Below are 19794 nucleotides of genomic sequence, written 5' to 3'. Positions count from 1 at the left end.
ATTTTTTCTTAAACTAGGCGGCACCCTCTATAGGTACCAGATAAAGTTGCATTCCTCTAGGCTGAGGGTGTAGTGCGTTACAATTAAGCAGAGAATTTACTTAGCCTAAGGTTTAACATGATTTATCTTATCTCTCCTATATGCTACTTATATTCATTAATGTGCATAAGGGCAAGGGATATGGAGTCTTGGCAGCAAATATTGGCCCAACAAATGAGAAACCCTTCACCAATATAATTCCTAATCAGCCCACTATACTATGCTAATGTTTTTCTAACTTCTCAAAAAATATGTTTTTAGAAATTTTAAAGCATCTCGTGCCTCTCACAGTTGGGAGGCTGTAATCAATCACATGTGGCCAGATGAACCTGTTAAGGCAGGCTAGAGAACCTTCAGAGGAGCTTGTAAGTTGAAACACTCTTGTCACGCCCAGCAATTTTTATTGACTGGAGCTGTAAGTTAACTCCTTCTTTGAGAGAGGTGATAGGGGACAGCCCCCCAAAAAGTCAGAGGTGTATGTGAGAGCATAAAACAGTAAAGTAGGCAGACTGCGGTTTTGGGGGTAGATGCTCGGGAACAGGGTTTCTCCTGAGGCTCGATCCTCCCATGCATAATGCCGAGCCTCCTTCCTCATGACCTTTGCCGTGGGCGGAGTTCCTCACCCTGGCTCCCGGCATCTCCCCCTTTTTTTAAATTTCTTAAAACAGCCAGATGCAGCTCAGTCGTGACCTTCTGAATGCTCCGCCAAAGAATCCTGACAATACAAGTAAGAATGATTATAAGAAGGTGAATTAGACCACCAACAGCAGCATAACTAAAGATATTAGACAGAATGTTTTTTTTAAGAAATGCAGTTAGAGAAAGTGTGGAAAAAGTTATTAGCTGCTCCAGCGGTGGTAAAATCCAGTCGAGAGTGTTCCAAAATCTGTATCTGATTATGAAGTTTTCCTAATCCAGACCAATATCAGAGCTGTTCCAAACACCTGAAATATGATTTTTAATTTTTTCCCACTCATAATATGTCTCGTTTACTTTCAAAGATGTCACGCATATCCACCAGTAATCAGTGTGGCATGAGAGAGCCATTTTTACTTTTAGAGATTGTAGTTTAGTCCCAGTATGCATTATTGCTTCTTCCAAGGCATCCACCCTCATCTCTAATTTTTTTATCTATAGCTTCCTGTGTTGCCAGTGTTAAAGAAACATTTTTAGACATGGTGTCAACATATTGGGCAGTATGCACTTGAGTCAATGATATTGCTGCCACCTTAACAGAAGTGATTGCGGCTATTAAAGCTGATATTCCTAGGATAAGTAAGCCCACAAATCATTGTGCTTGCATCAAATCCTGTAGTTGTTGCAATACAGCAAGACCATAATTATCATACCAATGAGTAGTTACAGTTACATGTATCATAAGATATGGTGGTGTTTTAACAGCACAAAAGAACAAACATTATATTGAGGAGTTAAAAAAGATGAGAGCATACATTGTTCACAAGTCACTACATTGGGTCCACCTGTGAAATTCATATGAACATTAAGTTTTCAGTAATCATTAACAAAAAGAAAGACATAAGGAGAAGGCAAGCAAGCTATGGCAGAATAAGTAGTGTCATTATATGGGCGTGTCAAAGTAATAGGGGCAGTAGCAGCAAGAGCTCTTCATATTTCTGGCTGCCAAAAAATTATATTTTTAGTTGTACAGGACAACATAGAAGGAACAAATTGATTACCATGCCACCTAGTGGATCTTAATTGCCAAGAAATTATATTGGTATGCCAGTTCTCAATACCCAAAACATATGCTTTCTCTGCCTCAGAGCTTACAGATGGGCTTGGGTTGCTCCAATCTTGAATTGAGTAATTCCCTCCTCCTGGAATTCTATAGTCAATTCTTGAATCATAAGTACAATCTTTCCAAATCGGAAACCCAGAATGATAATTTATATCATTCCAGACAGCAGTTAAAGGAGTAACTTCTCTACAATTTGGGTAACCTGGGGGTGCCCCAACAAACAGAGACTCATGAGGGTCAAGGATCCCAGGCATGTGAGCCCGCAGTATCCAAACTGAATGAGGCTTTTAAAAATTTAGGTTTTTGGGTTGGAGACTCAGTCAAAATTACATTTTCAGAGGCTCCAACACAGCCTTCCTTAGTGGGAGTGATAAAAGTCCTGTTTTGCTGGTAGGGAAATTAAAGCAAACAGAGAGTTCATCAGTCAATCCTCTGAAGGTAAAATTGAAATTAATGGGATAGTCATCCTTAGTGCAAGAAGTATAAAATCCCCCCAAAAGTTAGGGTTGGTCTGTGTTAACCTGTATGGGGTCATTATTCCAAATAACAACTTGAAAAGTTGGAGGATCTGGGAGATATGCCCAATATTTTGTTGGAATGAGGGAGACGCTTACCTGGCAGGAAAGTAAACCAAGCATGGCAATAAACATTTTCTTAGGAGAAGCTGGAGATCCCTGTAAAGAAGCTATTCCTCGTGCCTGGTGGCAGAGTGTTTTCATTTGTCTCCAAGTGGGTAAGGGGGCATGCTGAGTTGCTTGGGTCAGGTGGCCTGGCATCTTTCTGTGAGGCAGGGATCAGGGGGAGTAATGTCCTGTATGTGAAGCTGAGACATCTGCTTGGTGGGCAGATCTGTTCCTTGCTCATCCAGGATCTCCAATGTCAGTCATCCTGATGTCGGTGGTGCTTCCTGTGCTGGGGGAGGGAGCGGAGACAGAGGAGGTCTCTTCCTTTTTCAGGGTCACTGCAGCCAGGGAATCCAGTATCCGAGTGGCCGAAACATGGCGAATCAATCGGTCTGGAACCCAAATTGGAGAACCTGCGTCCTGTGGAAAAATACAAGCATATCCTCGACTGCTGGTTAACAATGGGTCAGGACTTTTCCATTGTCCAGAGGGGAGGGCCTTCCATTTTACTAATTGCTTTGCATTTAATTGCTCTGGGCACCAATGGAGAAACATTGCAGTAGTTCTGGCTGAATCAGCATTTAAAATATGTATTGGGAAAAAAAAGCATATTGCAAGATTTAATGGGGAGAACTATACTTAAACTCCCCTTCTTTTTGTTTTTGTATTTGGATTTTTAATGTTTGGTGTGCTCTTTCCACAATGGCTTGTCCCTGAGGATTATAAGGGATGTCAGTATTATGTTTAATTTGAAACTTTGTACAAAATTACTGAAAAGACTTGGAAGTATAAGCAGGAGCATTGTCAGTTTTCAAAGCTTTTGGCAAGCTCAAACATGGAAAACAAGTAAAGAGGTGTTGTATTACATCTTTAACTGCTTCTCCTGTACGAGCAATTGCAATAATAACATGAGAAAATGTATCTACAGTTACATGAACGAAAGACAATTTCCCAAATGAGGAGACATGAGTCACATCCACCTGCCAGAGTGCATTAGGTTTGAGACCTCGAGGGTTAACACCCATAGGCAGGCTATTAGGAGCAGTGGGGCAATGTGAGCAGGAACGAACAATCTCTCGAGCAGACTCTCTGAAAATTTCAAATCAATATCTTAAGGCAGTAGCATTTTGATGATGAAGTGAGTGAGAAGCTCGGGCTTCTTCAAAGACAGAAGGCACTACAGTCTTTGTTAGTGAACCTGCTAGGTTCATTGAAAAAATTGAAAGGACCAGGCTGACCAGAATGAGCCCGAATGTGGCCAATAAAAAATGTTGTGTTTCTTTTCCAAATTTGTTACTGTAATTTAGTTAACAAGTGAAATATAGTAGTTTTATTTTCAGGCAGAACTGCAGTCTCAATGTGTGAAAATAGCCTGACCACATCCTGAGAGTCAGAGTAAAGGTTAAATTCCTCATCTGCAAACATAACAAAAGTCTCTGTGACTGCTGTTATTTCAGCCCTTTGGGCCAAAGTTTCCTGCGTTTCGAAAATTTTCTGATGATTTTTTGTAACTATGGAGGCTTTACCGTTTGCTGACCCATCAGTAAAGGCTATCTGAGCATCAGGAATAAGATACTGTTTGCATCTGACAGGAAAAATAACTGGATGTTTGGACATAAAAGTCAGCAAAACATGCGAGGGTAAATGATGCAAAATTTGACCACAATAATTTCCTATAGCAATTTGCCAAACTTCATCAAACATTAGAAATGAATCAAGTTGTTCCTTATTATATGGAATTACAATCTCTGCTGGCTCTTTACCGAAAAATTCAATGCTCCGTTTCCTCCCTTTTAATATCATCGTTGCTATTAAGCCTGGATAAGAAGCTACCACTTTTTTAGCTTGGGCGGGAAGGTGGATCCATTCTAAAGAACCATTCTGCCACAGAACTCTCGTAGGTGCTGTCGAAGTAGTGAGACAAAGGAACTGCCAAATTATTGTTAAGTCGATCCTTTTTACACAGCTATCAGATAAAGCTGCTTCTACTTTGCCTAGGGCTTCCTGAGCCTCAGCAGTTAATTGTCTTTTAGAAGTGGGGTTAGCACCTCCTCATAAGATGTTTAAAAAAAGGCTTTAGTTCCACACTTGTTAATTTTACATAAGGTCTAATCCAGTTAATATCACCTAATAGTCTTTGATAATAATTTAAAGTAACAAGACGGTCTTTTCTCAATTGTACCGGGGCATGAGTCACTGTTTCTGAATTAATTATTTCTTCCTAAGTAGGTTATGGGTGGGTTGACTTGAATTTTCTCTGGGGCAACTATTAAACCTCTAGCTGTCAACGCCTTGGTCAGATCCTGGAGGACAGTTTGCAAATGAGCTCTATCAGGATGAGCTATTAAAATATCATCCATATAGTGAGTCATATATACTCGTTCATATTTAGCCCTAATATCCTCCAAAGTGGCATTGACAAATTTCTGACATAAGGTAGGTCTATTTTTCATTCCCTGAGTTAATACTTTCCCCTGAAACCTTAAATAAGGCTGTTTAAAATTTTCTGATGGCAGACTAAAAGCAAGTCGCTTTTTATCCACAGGATTTAAAGGAATGGTGAAAAAGCAGTCTTGTAAATCAATTACAATAATATTATATCCCTCTGGAATGGCTACTGGAGAAGGGATCCCAGGTTGTGAAGCACCCATGTCCTCCATGGTGGCATTGATTGCTCTTAAATCTTGTACAAGTCTCCATTTACCAGATTTTTTCTTAATGACAAAAATGGGAGTGTTCCAGGGGCTATTGGAGGGCTCAATATGTCCCAATTCTAGTTGTCCAGTAATTAACGTTTTAGCTGCCAGTAATTTTTCCTTAGGGAGAGGCCATCGTTCCACCCACACTGGATCCTGAGATTTCCATGTAATGGGGTCAGCAGCAAAAACAGTGGCCTCCATTATAAACTTGAATACCCCAATCCAGTATGTATCTTTCAAGGAGTTGGGCAAATTGGCTCAATTATTCCTGTTTGCTGTTTACACAATCCTTTTGATGGATCACAGCCCATTTGAAAGATTTGAGAGGTCACTTTATCATCAGGGCTAAAAAGTAACACTCCCATTTGAGACAGCACGTCCCTCGGCCACAGGGTAAAGGGGAATGAAGGAACTACTTACAGATGAAAATTTCCACAACTATCCTCAAATTGTCAATCTAAAATTTTTGCACTCTAGCTGCTGCGGGGCTTGAGGGCAAATGAAACAAAATTTGACCCCTGAAACCTATCAGGGCAACTTGCCAATCATCACTGTTTTATAAAAGACTTGCAGTTGATCCTTATTGAATGGAATTACTATATTTGCTACTTCTTTTTTTAATTTATTTTTTATTTTTTAATTTTAAATTCTTTAATTCTTACATGCGTTCCCAAACATGACCCCCCCTCCCACCTCCCTCCCCACAACATCTCTCTGGGTCATCCCCATGCACCAGCCCCAAGCATGCTGCACCCTACGTCAGACATGGACTGGCGATTCCATTCTTACATGATAGTATACATGTTAGAATTCCCATTCTCCCAAATCATCCCACCCTCTCCCTCTCCCTCTGAGTTCAAAAGTCTGTTATACACATCTGTGTCTTTTTTCCTGTCTTGCATACAGGGTCATCATTGCCATCTTCCTAAATTCCACATATATGTGTTAGTATACTGTATTGGTGTTTTTCTTTCTGGCTTACTTCACTCTGTATAATTGGCTCCAGTTTCATCCATCTCATCAGAACTGATTCAAATGAATTCTTTTTAACGGCTGAGTAATACTCCATTGTGTATATGTACCACTGCTTTCTTATCCATTCATCTGCTGATGGACATCTAGGTTGTTTCCATGTCCTGGCTATTATAAACAGTGCTGCGATGAACATTGGGGTACATGTGTCTCTTTCAATTCTGGTTTCCTCGGTGTGTATGACCAGCAGTGGGATTGCTGGGTCATAAGGTAGTTCTATTTTCAATTTTTTAAGGAATCTCCACACTGTTCTCCATAGTGGCTGTACTAGTTTGCATTCCCACCAACAGTGTAGGAGGGTTCCCTTTTCTCCACACCCTCTCCAGCATTTATTGCTTGCAGATTTTTGGATCGCAGCCATTCTGACTGGTGTGAAGTGGTACCTCATTGTGGTTTTGATTTGCATTTCTCTAATAATGAGTGATGTTGAGCATCTTTTCATGTGTTTGTTAGCCATCCGTATGTCTTCTTTGGAGAAATGTCTATTTAGTTCTTTGGCCCATTTTTTGATTGGGTCGTTTATTTTTCTGGAGTTGAGCTGCATAAGTTGCTTGTATATTTTTGAGATTAGTTGTTTGTCAGTTGCTTCATTTGCTATTATTTTCTCCCATTCAGAAGGCTGTCTTTTCACCTTGCTTATATTTTCCTTTGTTGTGCAGAAGCTTTTAATTTTAATTAGATCCCATTTGTTTATTTTTGCTTTTATTTCCAGAATTCTGGGAGGTGGATCATAGAGGATCCTGCTGTGATTTATGTCTGAGAGTGTTTTGCCTATATTCTCCTCTAGGAGTTTTATAGTTTCTGATCTTACATTTAGATCTTTAATCCATTTTGAGTTTATTTTTGTGTACGGTGTTAGAAAGTGATCTAGTTTCATTCTTTTACAAGTGGTTGACCAGTTTTCCCAGCACCACTTGTTAAAGAGATTGTCTTTACTCCATTGTATATTCTTGCCTCCTTTGTCAAAGATAAGGTGTCCATATGTGTGTGGATTTATCTCTGGGCTTTCTATTTTGTTCCGTTGATCTATATGTCTGTCTTTGTGCCAGTACCATACTGTCTTGATGACTGTGGCTTTGTAGTAGAGCCCTCTTGTAGTTGATTCCTCCAGTAGTAGGCTTTGTAGTTGATTCCTCCAGTTCCATTCTTCTTTCTCAAGATTGCTTTGGCTATTGGAGGTTTTTTGTATTTCCATACAAATCTTGAAATTATTTGTTCTAGTTCTGTGAAAAATGTGGCTGGTAGCTTGACAGGGATTGCATTGAATTTGTAAATTGCTTTGGGTAGTATACTCATTTTCACTATATTGATTCTTCCGATCCATGAACATGGTATATTTCTCCATCTATTAGTGTCCTCTTTGATTTCTTTCATCAGTGTTGTATAGTTTTCTATATATAGGTCTTTAGTTTCTTTAGGTAGATATATTCCTAAGTACTTTATTCTTTTCGTTGCAATGGTGAATGGAATTGTTTCCTTAATTTCTTTTTCTACTTTCTCATTATTCGTGTATAGGAATGCAAGGGATTTCTGTGTGTTGATTTTATATCCTGCAACTTTACTATATTCATTGATGAGCTCTAGTAATTTTCTGGTGGAGTTTTTAGGGTTTTCCATGTAGAGGATCATGTCATCTGCAAACAGTGATAGTTTTACTTCTTCTTTTCCAATTTGGATTCCTTTTATTTATTTTTCTGTTCTGATTGCTATGGCCAAAACTTCCAGAACTATGTTGAATAGTAGCGGTGAAAGTGGACACCCTTGTCTTGTTCCTGACTTTAGGGGAAATGCTTTCAATTTTTCACCATTGAGGATAATGTTTGCTGTGGGTTTGTCATATATAGCTTTTATTATGTTGAGGTATGTTCCTTCTATTCCTGCTTTCTGGAGAGTTTTTTCTTTTTCAAAAAATTCCACACTTCTTTTTCTTCCTTTAAAATTAATTGTGCCACTAAGCTGGGATAAGATAAAACTATTGTTAATGTTATTGTTAATGTTAATTGTTAGATGGAACCAACGGGCCTTCCTGTCACAAGCATCCTGTAGGTGTATGCTTTGTGGCAAGAATAATTTAATCTCATCTTTTGGTAATATTAATCTTAATTAACTGATCATTTAAAGCCTCATCCACTTTAACAAGAGCCGAATCTGTCTCAAGTCAACTTTCCCTTAGAACTGGGGTTAAGATCGCTTTTGTAAGCAATCAAACGAAAGGCTTTAAATCTGCAGTAGTCAGTTTTAAATGTGGGTGTATCCAATCAATATCCCCTAACAATTTCTGGAAATCATTTAGTAAACAATATCTCCACAGCTTCAAAGGGGCATTACCAGTTTCCAAAACTTTTCAGTTCAGTTTAGTCGCTCAGTCGTCGTGTCTGACTCTTTGTGACCCCATGAATTGCAGCACACCAGGCCTCCCTGTTCATCACCAACTCCCGGAATTCACTCAGACTCACGTCCATTGAGTCTGTGATGCCATCCAGCCATCTCAGCCTCAGTCGTCCCTTCTCCTCCTGACCCCAATCCCTCCCAGCATCAGAGTCTTTTCCAATGAGTCAACACTTTGTATGGGGTGGCCAAAGAACTGGAGTTTCAGCTTTAGCATCATTCCTTCCAAAGAAATCTCAGGGTTGATCTCCTTCAGAATGGACTGGTTGGATCTCCTTGCAGTCCAAGGGACTCTCAAGAGTGTTCTCCAACACCACAGTTCAAAAGCATCAATTATTTGGCACTCAGCCTTCTTCACAGTACAACTCTCACATCCATGCATGACTATTGGTAAAACCATAGCCTTGAGTAGACGGACATTAGTCGGCAAAGTAATGTCTCTGCTTTTGAATATACTATCTAGGTTTTTCACAACTTTTCTTCCAAGGAGTAAGCGTCTTTTAATTCATAGCTGCAATCACCATCTGCAATGATTTTTGAGCCCCCCAAAATAAAGTCTGACACTGTTTCCACTGTTTCCCCATCTATTTCCCATGAAGTGATGGGACCGGATGCCATGATTTTCGTTTTCTGAATGTTGAGCTTTAAGCCAACTTTTTTGCTCTCCTCTTTCACTTTCATCAAGAGGCTTTTTAGCTCCTCTTCACATTCTGCCATAAGGGTGGTGTTATCTACATATCTGAGGTGATTGATATTTCTCCCAGCAATCTTGACTCCAGCTTGTTTTTCTTCCAGACCAGCGTTTCTCATGATGTACTCTGCATATAAGTTAAATAAGCAAGGTGACAATATACAGCTTTGACGTACTCGTTTTCCTATTTGGAACAAGTCTGTTGTTCCATGTCCAGTTCTAACTGTTGCTTCCTGACCTGCATACAGATTTCTCAAGAGGCAGGTCAGGTGGTCTGGTATTCCCATCTCTTTCAGAATTTTCCTCAGTTTATTGTGATCCACACAGTCAAAGGCTTTGGCATAGTCAATAAAGCAGAAATAGATGTTTTTCTGGAACTCTCTTGCTTTTTTGATAAGCCAGCGGATGTTGGCAATTTGATCTCTGGTTCCTCTGCCTTTTCTAAAACCAGCTTGAACATCAGGGAGTTCACAGTTCACATATCGCTGAAGCCTGTCTTGGAGAATTTTGAGCGTTACTTTACTAGTATGTGAGATGAGTGCAATTGTGCGGTAGTTTCAGCATTCTTTGGCATAGCCTTTCTTTGGGATTGGAATGAAAACTGACCTTTTCCAGTCCTCTGGCCACTGCTGAGTTTTCCAAATTTGCTGGCATATTGAGTGTATCACTTTCACAGAATCATCTTTCAGGGTTTGAAACAGCTCAACAGGAATTCCATCACCTCCACTAGCTTTGTTCGTAGTGATGCTTTCTAAGGCCCACTTGACTTCACTTTCCAAGATGTCTGGTTCTAGATTAGTGATCACATCATCATGATTATCTGGGTCGTGAAGATATTTTTTGTACAGTTATTCCGTGTGTTCTTGCCACCTCTTCTTAATATCGCCTGCTTCTGTTAGGTCCAGACAATTTCTGTCCTTTATCGAGCCCATCTCTGCATGAAATGTTCCCTTGGTATCTCTAATTTTCGTGAAGAGATCTCTAGTCTTTCCCATTCTGTTCTTTTCCTCTATTTCTTTGCATTGATCACTGAAGAAGGCTTTCTTATCTCTTCTTGCTATTCTTTGGAACTCTGTATTCAGATGCTTATATCTTTCCTTTTGTCCTTTGCTTTTCTCCTCTCTTCTTTTCACAGCTATTTGTAAGGCCTCCCCAGATAGCCATTTTGCTTTTTTGCATTTATTTTCCATGGGGATGGTCTTGATCCCTGTCTCCTGTGCAATGTCAAGAACCTCATTCCATAGTTCATCAGGCACTCTATCTATCAGATCTAGGCCCTTAAATCTATTCCTCACTTCCACTGTAGAATCATAAGGGATCTGACTTAGGTCATACCTGAATGGTCTAGCAGTTTTCCCTACTTTCTTCATTTTAAGTCTGAATGTGGTAATAAGGATTTTATGATCTGAGCCAGAGTCAGCTCCTCGTATTGTTTTTGTTGACTGCATACAGCTTCTCCATCTTTGGTTGCATAGAATATAATCAATCTGATTTTGGTGTTGACCATCTGGTGATGTCCATGTGTAGAGTCTTCTCTTGTGTTGTTGGAAGAGGGTGTTTGCTATGACCAGTGCATTTTCTTGGAAAAACTCTATTAGTCTTTGCCCTGCTTCATTCCACATTCCAAGGCCAAATTTGCCTGTTACTCGAGGTGTTTCTTGACTTCCTACTTTTGCATTCCCGTCCCCTATACTGAAAAGGACATCTTTTTTGGGTGTTAGTTCTAAAAGGTCTTGTAGGTCCTCATAAAACCGTTCAAATTCAGATTCTTCAGCGTTACTGGTTGGAGCATAGTCTTGGAATACTGTGATATTGAATGGTTTGCTTTGGAGACGAACAGAGATCATTCTGTTGTTTTTGAGATTGCATCCAATTACTGCATTTCGGACTCTTTTGTTGACCATGATGGCTACTCCATTTCTTCTGAGGGATTCCTGCCCTGAGTAGTAGATATAATGGTCATCTGCGTTAAATTCACCCATTCCAGTCCATTTTAGTTCTCTGATTCCTAAAATGTAGACGTTCACCCTTGCCATCTCTTGTTTGACCACTTCCAATTTGCCTTGATTAATGGACCTGACATTCCAGGTTCCTATGCAATATTGCTCTCTACAGTATTGGATCTTGCTTCTATCACCAGTCACATCCACAACTGGGTATTGTTTTTGCTTTGGCTCCATCCCTTCATTCTTTCTGGAGTTATTTCTCCACTGATCTCCAGTAGCATAATGGGCACCTAATGACCTGGGGACTTCCTCTTTTGGTATCCTATCATTTGTGCCTTTTCATACTGTTTATGGGGTTCTCAAGGCAAGAATACTGAAGTCTCTTGCCATTCCCTTCTCCAGTGGACCAAATTCTGCAGACCTCTCCACCATGACCCACCCGTCTTGGGTTGCCCCACAGGCATGGCTTGGTTTCATTGAGTTAGACAAGGCTGTGGTCCTACTGTATCCCACGTTGAAGGTCAGGAATGGCAGTGGCAAGGAGATGCCCCTCGTCCAAGGTAAGGAGCAGCGTCTGTGCTTTGCTGGAGCAGCCGTGAAGAGATATCCCACGCCCAAGGTAAGAGAAACCCAAGTAAGATGGTAGATGTTGCAAGACGGCATCAGAGGGCAGACACACTGAAACCATACTCACAGAAAACTAGTCAAAGCTTTTGGCAGACCTAAATATAAGAAACAAGCAAAGAGGTGTTGCATAACATCTTTATAAGCTTTTCCATTTATCCTTTTGTAACCTAAATGTGGTCTATAGATTTTTAGGCGACCATCTAATCTAAGCAACCATCTAATCTTTGATTGAACACCTCCAGCAATGGGGAACTCACTACTCTCCAAGGTTTTAAACTCTCTCTCACCTTTTCCTCTACATCACCCCCATCGTGCATACCACTTTCTCTGATCCCACCAACTCGTTTTCAGTAGTATGTGTGGGCCAGAAGCTGAGCCAGTAAAGATATTTTAAAGGCCTAGAAGCGGTAATTTCTTGCAACCAAAAAGCTATATCACTAGATCTAAATTCTCTGAGGCTTCTAGCTTGAGTAGTCAAGGCTTTTTTCTATCTGATAATAAGGTAAAAGCACAAGCTGCATTATTCTTTAACCTTTAATAATTCACACAGTTTTAGTAGGTGTCGAGATCAAAACTTTAATTTCCCCAGTATAAACAGAATCTACTACACCAGGCACCACCAAAATTCCTTAAAAAGAAAGCGAGTTACACCCTAGCACAAGTCCAGAATTTCCTCAGACAAGGGGCCAGCCACTCCCTTTGGAATTGGAATAACCAGCACGTCAGGGGTTAATATTGTTGCGGTGGTTGAACTGAAGTATAGGCCTGAGCTACCTGGGGTTGATTGGCACGGCTTGTTGTCTCTGTTTAGCAGGACATTGCCAGCAAAAAATTCCATTTAGCCATAAAATAAACATTGTTTTTTATTTTTAAAAATCCTTTTATTATGATTTTTTCTTTTTCTTTTTTCATTTTTTTCTCGTCCTCTCTCTCTCTCTCTCTCTCTCTCTCTCTCTCTCTCTCTCTCTCTCTCTCTCTTTTTGCTTTCGTGAGCCACCCCCCCCCCGAGGGGGTTTTTTGCAAGGAGCAGATTCTGTTTTAGAAGCTCCTTTGTTTTTTTTTAAATATATCCTTATCGTTTTCAATCTTAGGCAATGTTCTTGTTGGCTTTTGAATTGAACTGAACTGAACTGGGAGATGCAAGCAGAGGTGGGGTGGTCGCCTTAAATCAGATAAATTTTTAAAGGTTTGCGTAGAGGGGGAGGGGGCTCACCAGGCGCCCGGCCGCAGCTTCCTGTAAGCCCTCTACTTCCTCGGGAGGTAAAGCATAGTCTCCCTCCTTTTGTTCGCCAATGGCAGAAAATATGATCTGTGCAGAAGGTGGAGCCCCACTACCATCCACCGCTATAGCCTCTCCCATAGGCTATCTGACAGCCTCATGATGGAGGTCCAGAACAGTTCTAATCGTATTCCACAGAGCAAAAACTTTTACAGGCCCATGCAAAGTATAATAAGTTTTTAGCTGTTTTCCTAGGTTCACCCAAATATCTAAATTAACAGTGCCCTTTTCTGGAAACCAACGGCATTGTTCTTGTACAAATGAAAAAAAAATACTGAATATTGGATTTGTTAACTTTAATTGTTCTCTTACTTAATAACTGCAAAATTACTCGTATAAAGAGGTGTCTTTCCTTTGACTCACGGTTACTCATGTCAGAAAGTTTAAGTTTATAGAAAAGTCTGCCTTGTAAAGGTTTTTACCTTCGCCAAGGGGGGTTTTCTTTTCAACCCTAAGAAAGCAGGTTTCTTTCAACCTTTAGAAACCGGGTTTCTCTTAAAACCTTTAACACTTCCCACTCCTACACACCCTGTCTATCCTACAGGGGGGTCTGCAGCACCTTAAGTGGGGTCCTATCCATCCCAAAAACTCAACACTGGGGGAACAACAGGGCTGATGACTCTAGTTGTTCTGAGAAATAGGGCTGATGACCCTAATTGCTCAGGGAACCAACCTTCAAATAGCCTTTCTGGGAGCCACTTGCTGGGGTCCAGCTCCTGTGGATCCAGGGTAATTGGAAGGGGAGACCAAATTGGCATCCTAGGAAAAAGCTCTTTAATTAGAAATATATAAAGAGATTAGAAAAGAATAGTGTATTAGGAAAATTAGTGGAGAAAAAGAGGCTGAATAACTTGGTTTATGTGGAATACCAATAAAACTCCAAGACAAGGAGTTTGCACCACCTACGTAGGCCTCTGGTGCCCACTTGAATAGCGGAGGGTGCCCCGCCTTGGGCTCCCTCTCAAGTGGGTCTTAGAAGCCAGGGCCAAATTAGCAGGCTTAGTGAGCATCCACGCTCCAGATGGGAATTCAGCCAGAAGGGGAAAGAAAGAACAACACGAGGGAATCAGTATTTCCAGAAACTGATCCATTTTCTTTATTTTCAGGTTTGCTTATATACTATTTGTTATACATAGGGATGAATACAGAGTCACGCGGGGTCAGCAGACCTGACCATTGTCAAAATCATGTGCTTCATATAAAAGGATACAAAGGTCTTAGGGGTTTTACATCATCTTCTGGCCATGAAGACTGCTGACATTTTATGGCCCTTTCTGATAACGGTCAGTCAACAAGAAAACTTATTTTTTCCAGCGATGATTTTTTCTTAAACTAGGCACCTACCTCCGAAAGTATCAAATAAAGTTGCATTTCTGTAGGGTGAGGGTGTTCAGTTCAGTTCAGTTCAGTCACACAGCCGTGTCCAACTCTTTGCGACCCCATGAATTGCAGCACGCCACGGCTCCCTGTTCATCACCAACTCCCGGAATTCACTCAGACTCACCTCCATCAAGTCTGTGATGCCATCCTGCCATCTCATACTACGTCGACCCCTTCTCCTCCTCACCCCAATCCCTCCCAGGATAAGAGTCTTTTCCAGTGAGTCAACTCTTCACATAAGGTGGCCAAAATACTGGAGTTTCAGCTTTAGCATCATTCCTTCCAAAGAAATCCAAGGGCTGATCTTCAGAATGGACTGGTTGGATCTCCTTGCAGTTCAAGGGACTCTCAAGAGTCTCTCAACATCACAGTTCAAAAGCATCAATTATTCGGTGCTCAGCCTTCTTCACAGTCCAACTCTCACATCCATACATGACCACAGAAGAAACCATAGCCTTAACTAGATGGACCTTAGTCGGCAAAGTAATGTCTCTGCTTTTCAATATTCTGTCTAGGTTGGCCATAACTTTTCTTCCAAGGAGTAAGTGTCTTTTAATTTCATAGCTGCAGTCACTATCTGCAGTGATTTTGGAACCCAAAAATATAAATCTGACACTGTTTCCACTGTTTCCCCATCTATTTCCCGTTAAGTGATTGGTGTAGGGGGTTACAATTAAGAAGGGAATTTACTTAGCCTAGGGTTTTACATTATTAATCTTAAAGGTTAATACTTATCTCTCCCATATGCTAGTATATCCATTAATATGTATAAAGGCAAGGAATATGGAGATTTGGCAGCAAATATTGGCCCAACAAATGAAAAACCCTTCACCAATATAATTCCTAATCAGCCCATTCTAGTATACTAACAAATTTCTAATTTCTCAAAAGAATCTGTTTTCAATATGTTTAAAGCATCTCGTACTTCTCATGGTTGGGAGGCTGTAAACAATAACATGTGTCAGGACGAACCTGTTCAGGCAGGCTGCAAAACCTCAACAGGAGTTTAAGTTGAAACACTCTTGTCACACCCAGGAATTTTTATTGACAGGAGGTGAAATTTAACTCCTTCTCTGAGAGAGGTGGTGGGGGACAGCCCCCCGAAAAGTCAGAGATGTATATGAGAGCATAAAACAGTAAAGTAGGCAGACTCTGGTTTGGAGGTAGATGCTTGGGAACAGGGGGTCTCATGAGGCTCGATCCCACTCTGCATAATGCAGAGACTCCTTCTTCATGACCTTTGCCACTGGTGGAGTTCCTCACACAGGCTCTGGCACATGACAGCCCTGGAGAGGAATCTTGAGGTTCTGGCCTCAAATCCAGATGAGGACCTAGGCCACGGCAGCAACTGGAGAGGAATCCCGAGAGGCCTCTCACAACTGGCATGGAGACTTGGCTTTACTGAAGCAACATGAGTGGGTCCCTGAGGTGCCCCTCATAACTTGAGAGGAACCCCCATTTTCCTGCCACACTCGAGGAAAAACAGGAGATTCTTCCCTCAGCGTGAGATGAGGCCCTTTTCCACAGTGGCGTCTCGAGAGAAACCCAACCTTCCCTCTTGAGCCGTGCAAGGGTCTTTGACACCCTTGATGCAACTCAAGAAGTTCCCCAAAATATCAGTCTCCACTCGAGAGGAATACCGACTGTCCCACCAAAACCCAAGAAGAACCCCTTTTCTCCCTCCTCATCTCGAGATGAGGGTCCATTTCCCTTCTTTTTCAGGAAAGGAATCCCGGTTTTGCCATCACACCTAAGAGGAGGTGCTCTCAAGTTGAAACTTGAGAGGAACTCCAGGGGTCGTGGCACAACTCCAACAGTCCCCGATGTCCCCATCCACTCCAGATATACCTGATTCCCCTGCACTGACTCGACTGTCACCCCGAGTATCGACTCTAAACACGATGGCAGTTGGGACAGCCAAGGGCACATCGAGTGAAAGCCACAGATGTCCATGTCATCTCTACAGGAAGCCTGACACTACTGTTATAGCTCAGGAGGAAAGCGGACTTGCATGTCTCCACATGAGATGAGGTCTGAGTCCCCTGTCGAAACTCCATAAGAACCCAGAGATCCATGTCAGCATAGGAGAGGAAACCTGAAATTTAGACCTCAGCTCCAGATGAGGACCTAGGACCTGGCACTGACTGGAGAAGAATCCAGAGAGGCCCCTCGCAACTTGCTTGGAGACGTGGGCTTTCCTGAGGCAACGCTAGTGGGTCCCTGAGGTCCCAGTCTTATCTCGAGGAGAACACCAAGTTTCATGAAGCAAATTGTGAAAAAGCAGGAGATTCTCCCCTCATCGCGAGATGAGGCCCTTTGCCGCTGTGGTGTCTAGAGAGAAATCCCACTTGCCCTCTTGAGCCTCGAAAGGGTCCTTGACAACCTTGATGTAACTCACGAAGTTCGCAGACATATGTGTCTCCACTTGAGAGGAATACCGAGGGTCCTGCCACAACTCAAGAAGAGCCCCGGTTCTCCCTCCTCATCTTGAGAGGAGGGTCCATTTCCCTGCCACATAAGGAAATGAATCCCGGCATTCCCATCACACTCAAGAGGAGGTGGTCTCCACTTGAAAGTCGAGTGGAACTCCAGGGGTGTTACCACCATTCCAAAAGACCCTGATATCCCAATGCACTCCACATACACCTGATTGCCATGCTCTGACTCGACTGTCACCCCGAGTTTTGACTCACAAAACGATGATATGTGTGACAACCCAGTGGCATCTCAAGAAAAGACACAGGTCCCTGTCAACTCGACAGGTAGCCTGACACTACTGTTATGGCTCGAGAGGAAAGCAGACTTGCTAGTATGCACACAAGATGAGGCCTGACTGCCCTGTTGAAACACCATAGGAATCCTGAGATCCATGTCAGCACTGGAGAGGAAGCCTGAGTTTCTGGCCTCAACTACAGATGAGGACCTAGGACCCGGCACCTACTGGAGAGGAATCCCGAGAGGCCCCTCGAAACTCGTATGGAGACTGGACTTTCCTGAGGCAGCACGAGCAGGTGCCTGAGGTCCCCATCATAACTCGAGAAGAACCCCAAGTTTCCTTCCGCAACTCAAGAAAAACCAGGAGATTCTCCCCTCAATGACAGATGAGGCCCTTTTCTGCTGTGGCCTCTCAAGAGAAATCCCACCTTCCCTCTTGAGCCACAATAGGGTCCTTGACACGCTTGAGGCAACTCAAGAAATTCCCCGTCATACGCGTCTCCACTCGAGAGGAACACCGAGGATCCTGCCACAACTCAAGAAGAGCCCTGATTTTCCCTCCTCATCTCGGAATGAGGGTCCATTTCCCTGCTTCATTTGGAAAGGAATCCCGGTGTTCCTGTCGCACCTCAAGAGTAGGCGGTCTCCACTTGAAAGTTAAGAGGAACTCCCGGGGTCGTGTCACCATTCTGAAAGACCCCGATGTCCCAATCCACTTCAGACATACCTGATTCCCCTGCAGTGACTCGACTATCACCCCAAGTATCAACTCAAAACACGATGCTACATATGATAGCCCTGTAGCACCTCGTTTGAAAGCCACAGATCCCTAGTTCAACTCGACAGGAAGCCTGACACTGCTTTTCCAGCTCGAAAGGAGAGTGGACTTGCGTGTCTCCACACAAGACCAGGCATGACTTCCATGTGGAAACTTCAGAGGAACCCCAAGATCCATGTCAGCATTGGAAAGGAAACCTGAGGTTACGACCTCAACTCCAGAGGAGGACCTCGGCATTGGCACCAACTGGAGAGGAATCCAGAGAGGCCCCTCACAACTCGCATGGAGACTTGACTTTCCTGAGGCAACACGTGCGGGTCCCTGAGGTCCCCATTGTAACTCGAGAGGAACCCTAAGTTTCCTGCCACACTCGAGAAAAACCAGGAGATTCTCCCCTCAATCTGAGATGAGGCACTTTTCCACTGCGGCTTCTCAAGAGAAATCCTACCTTCTCTCTTGAGCTTTAGAAGCTTCCTTGACACCCTGGATGAAACTCAAGAAATTCCCCAATGCCCGGGTTCAGCCCCCGTGGTTCCAGAGAATTCGAAGCGGGAATGGAGTCAGAGCCTGTGAAAGGACTATTTAATTAAAAATATAAGAAATATTAGCAAAAAAAAAAATAGTGTAGTAGGAAAATTTAGTGGGGAAAAGAGGCTAAATAACTTGGTTTACAGGGAAAACTAATAAAACCTTGAGACAAGAGGTTTGCACCACCTACCTTAGGCCACCGGAGCCCGCTTGAATAGCGAAGGTGCTCCACCTTGAGCTCCCTCTCTTGTGGTCTCAGAAGCCAGGGCAAGTAAGTAGACATGGTGACCCTCCGCACTCCAGATGGGAATTAAGCCTGAAAAGGAGAAGGAGGGAGAGGGAGAAAAGATAGAGGACTTCGACATGGGGGGAGCTAGATTTCCAAGAAACCAGTTTGAGAAGCTGGTCTCAGAAACTAGTCCATCCTTTATTGTCCAGAAAAGCTTTTTATACTTTTGGTTGTACATAGAGATCAATGGATAATGCAAAATTATGCAGCGTCAGTAGCCCTGACTCTTATTGAGACCAGGCTTTTACACTGCATACCTAGCTGTATACACAAGTCTTAGGTGATTTGCATCATCTTCTGGCCAGAAGGCCAATTAACATTTTACAGCCCTTTTCTGATAAGGGTCTGTCAACCAGAAGACTTATTTGCCTTAATAGTGTTGTTCTTCCAAAGTCTGGTGCCACTCTTAGAAAGTGCTAAATAGTTACATTCTTACATAGCAAGGACACAACAATTTATAACAAAGAAAGAAGAGTACAGTGATTTATAACAGAGAAAATTCATTAACTCAAAAAGTCTTGTGTTGCTAACATCAAAAACTACTATATTCCTTTTTATATATTCCAATTACATTGATTACTATCCTTCAGGTGCCTAAAAGAAAGAATATGGAGGCCTGGCAGCAGTCATTGACTCAACAGTGAAAACCCTCTACCAATATAATTCTTAGCTTTTTAGAAAAGGCTCTGCATCTTTAAGATGCTTTAAGCTTCGTGCCTCTCATGGTTGGGGGTCTCTAAACAATCACAAGTTGTAAATGTCTGGGGAACCTGTCAGGCAAATTAGAGAGCCATCCGTAGGATTTGAGCTGAAACATTCCTTTCATATGCAGGAGACTAGCTGGAGCTCTAAGTTAACTTTTTCCAGAGAAAGGTGTTTGGGGATAGCCCCCTGTAATGTCAGAAAAGTATAGTATAGCAGACAGTAAACAGACAGATTTTGGTTTCGGGGTAGATGCTCAGGCAGAGGACCCCTTGAGATCTGACTCACCTTGCCCTTCAGGTCTCTCCACATGACCTTG

At 42.3% G+C, this 19794-nt stretch overlaps 1 pseudogene; it reads right to left on the bottom strand.

The window, feature by feature from the left end:
* Positions 1-630: 630 nt before the first annotated feature.
* LOC138929761 (endogenous retrovirus group K member 19 Env polyprotein-like) lies at positions 631-16876 on the bottom strand (annotated as a pseudogene).
* Between the last annotated feature and the right edge of the window lie 2918 nt (positions 16877-19794).

This window comes from Ovis canadensis, chromosome 15 (assembly GCF_042477335.2).
Source record: "Ovis canadensis isolate MfBH-ARS-UI-01 breed Bighorn chromosome 15, ARS-UI_OviCan_v2, whole genome shotgun sequence".
NCBI classification, from domain to species: Eukaryota; Metazoa; Chordata; class Mammalia; order Artiodactyla; family Bovidae; genus Ovis; species Ovis canadensis.
This window is presented reverse-complemented; position numbering and strand designations above follow the sequence as displayed.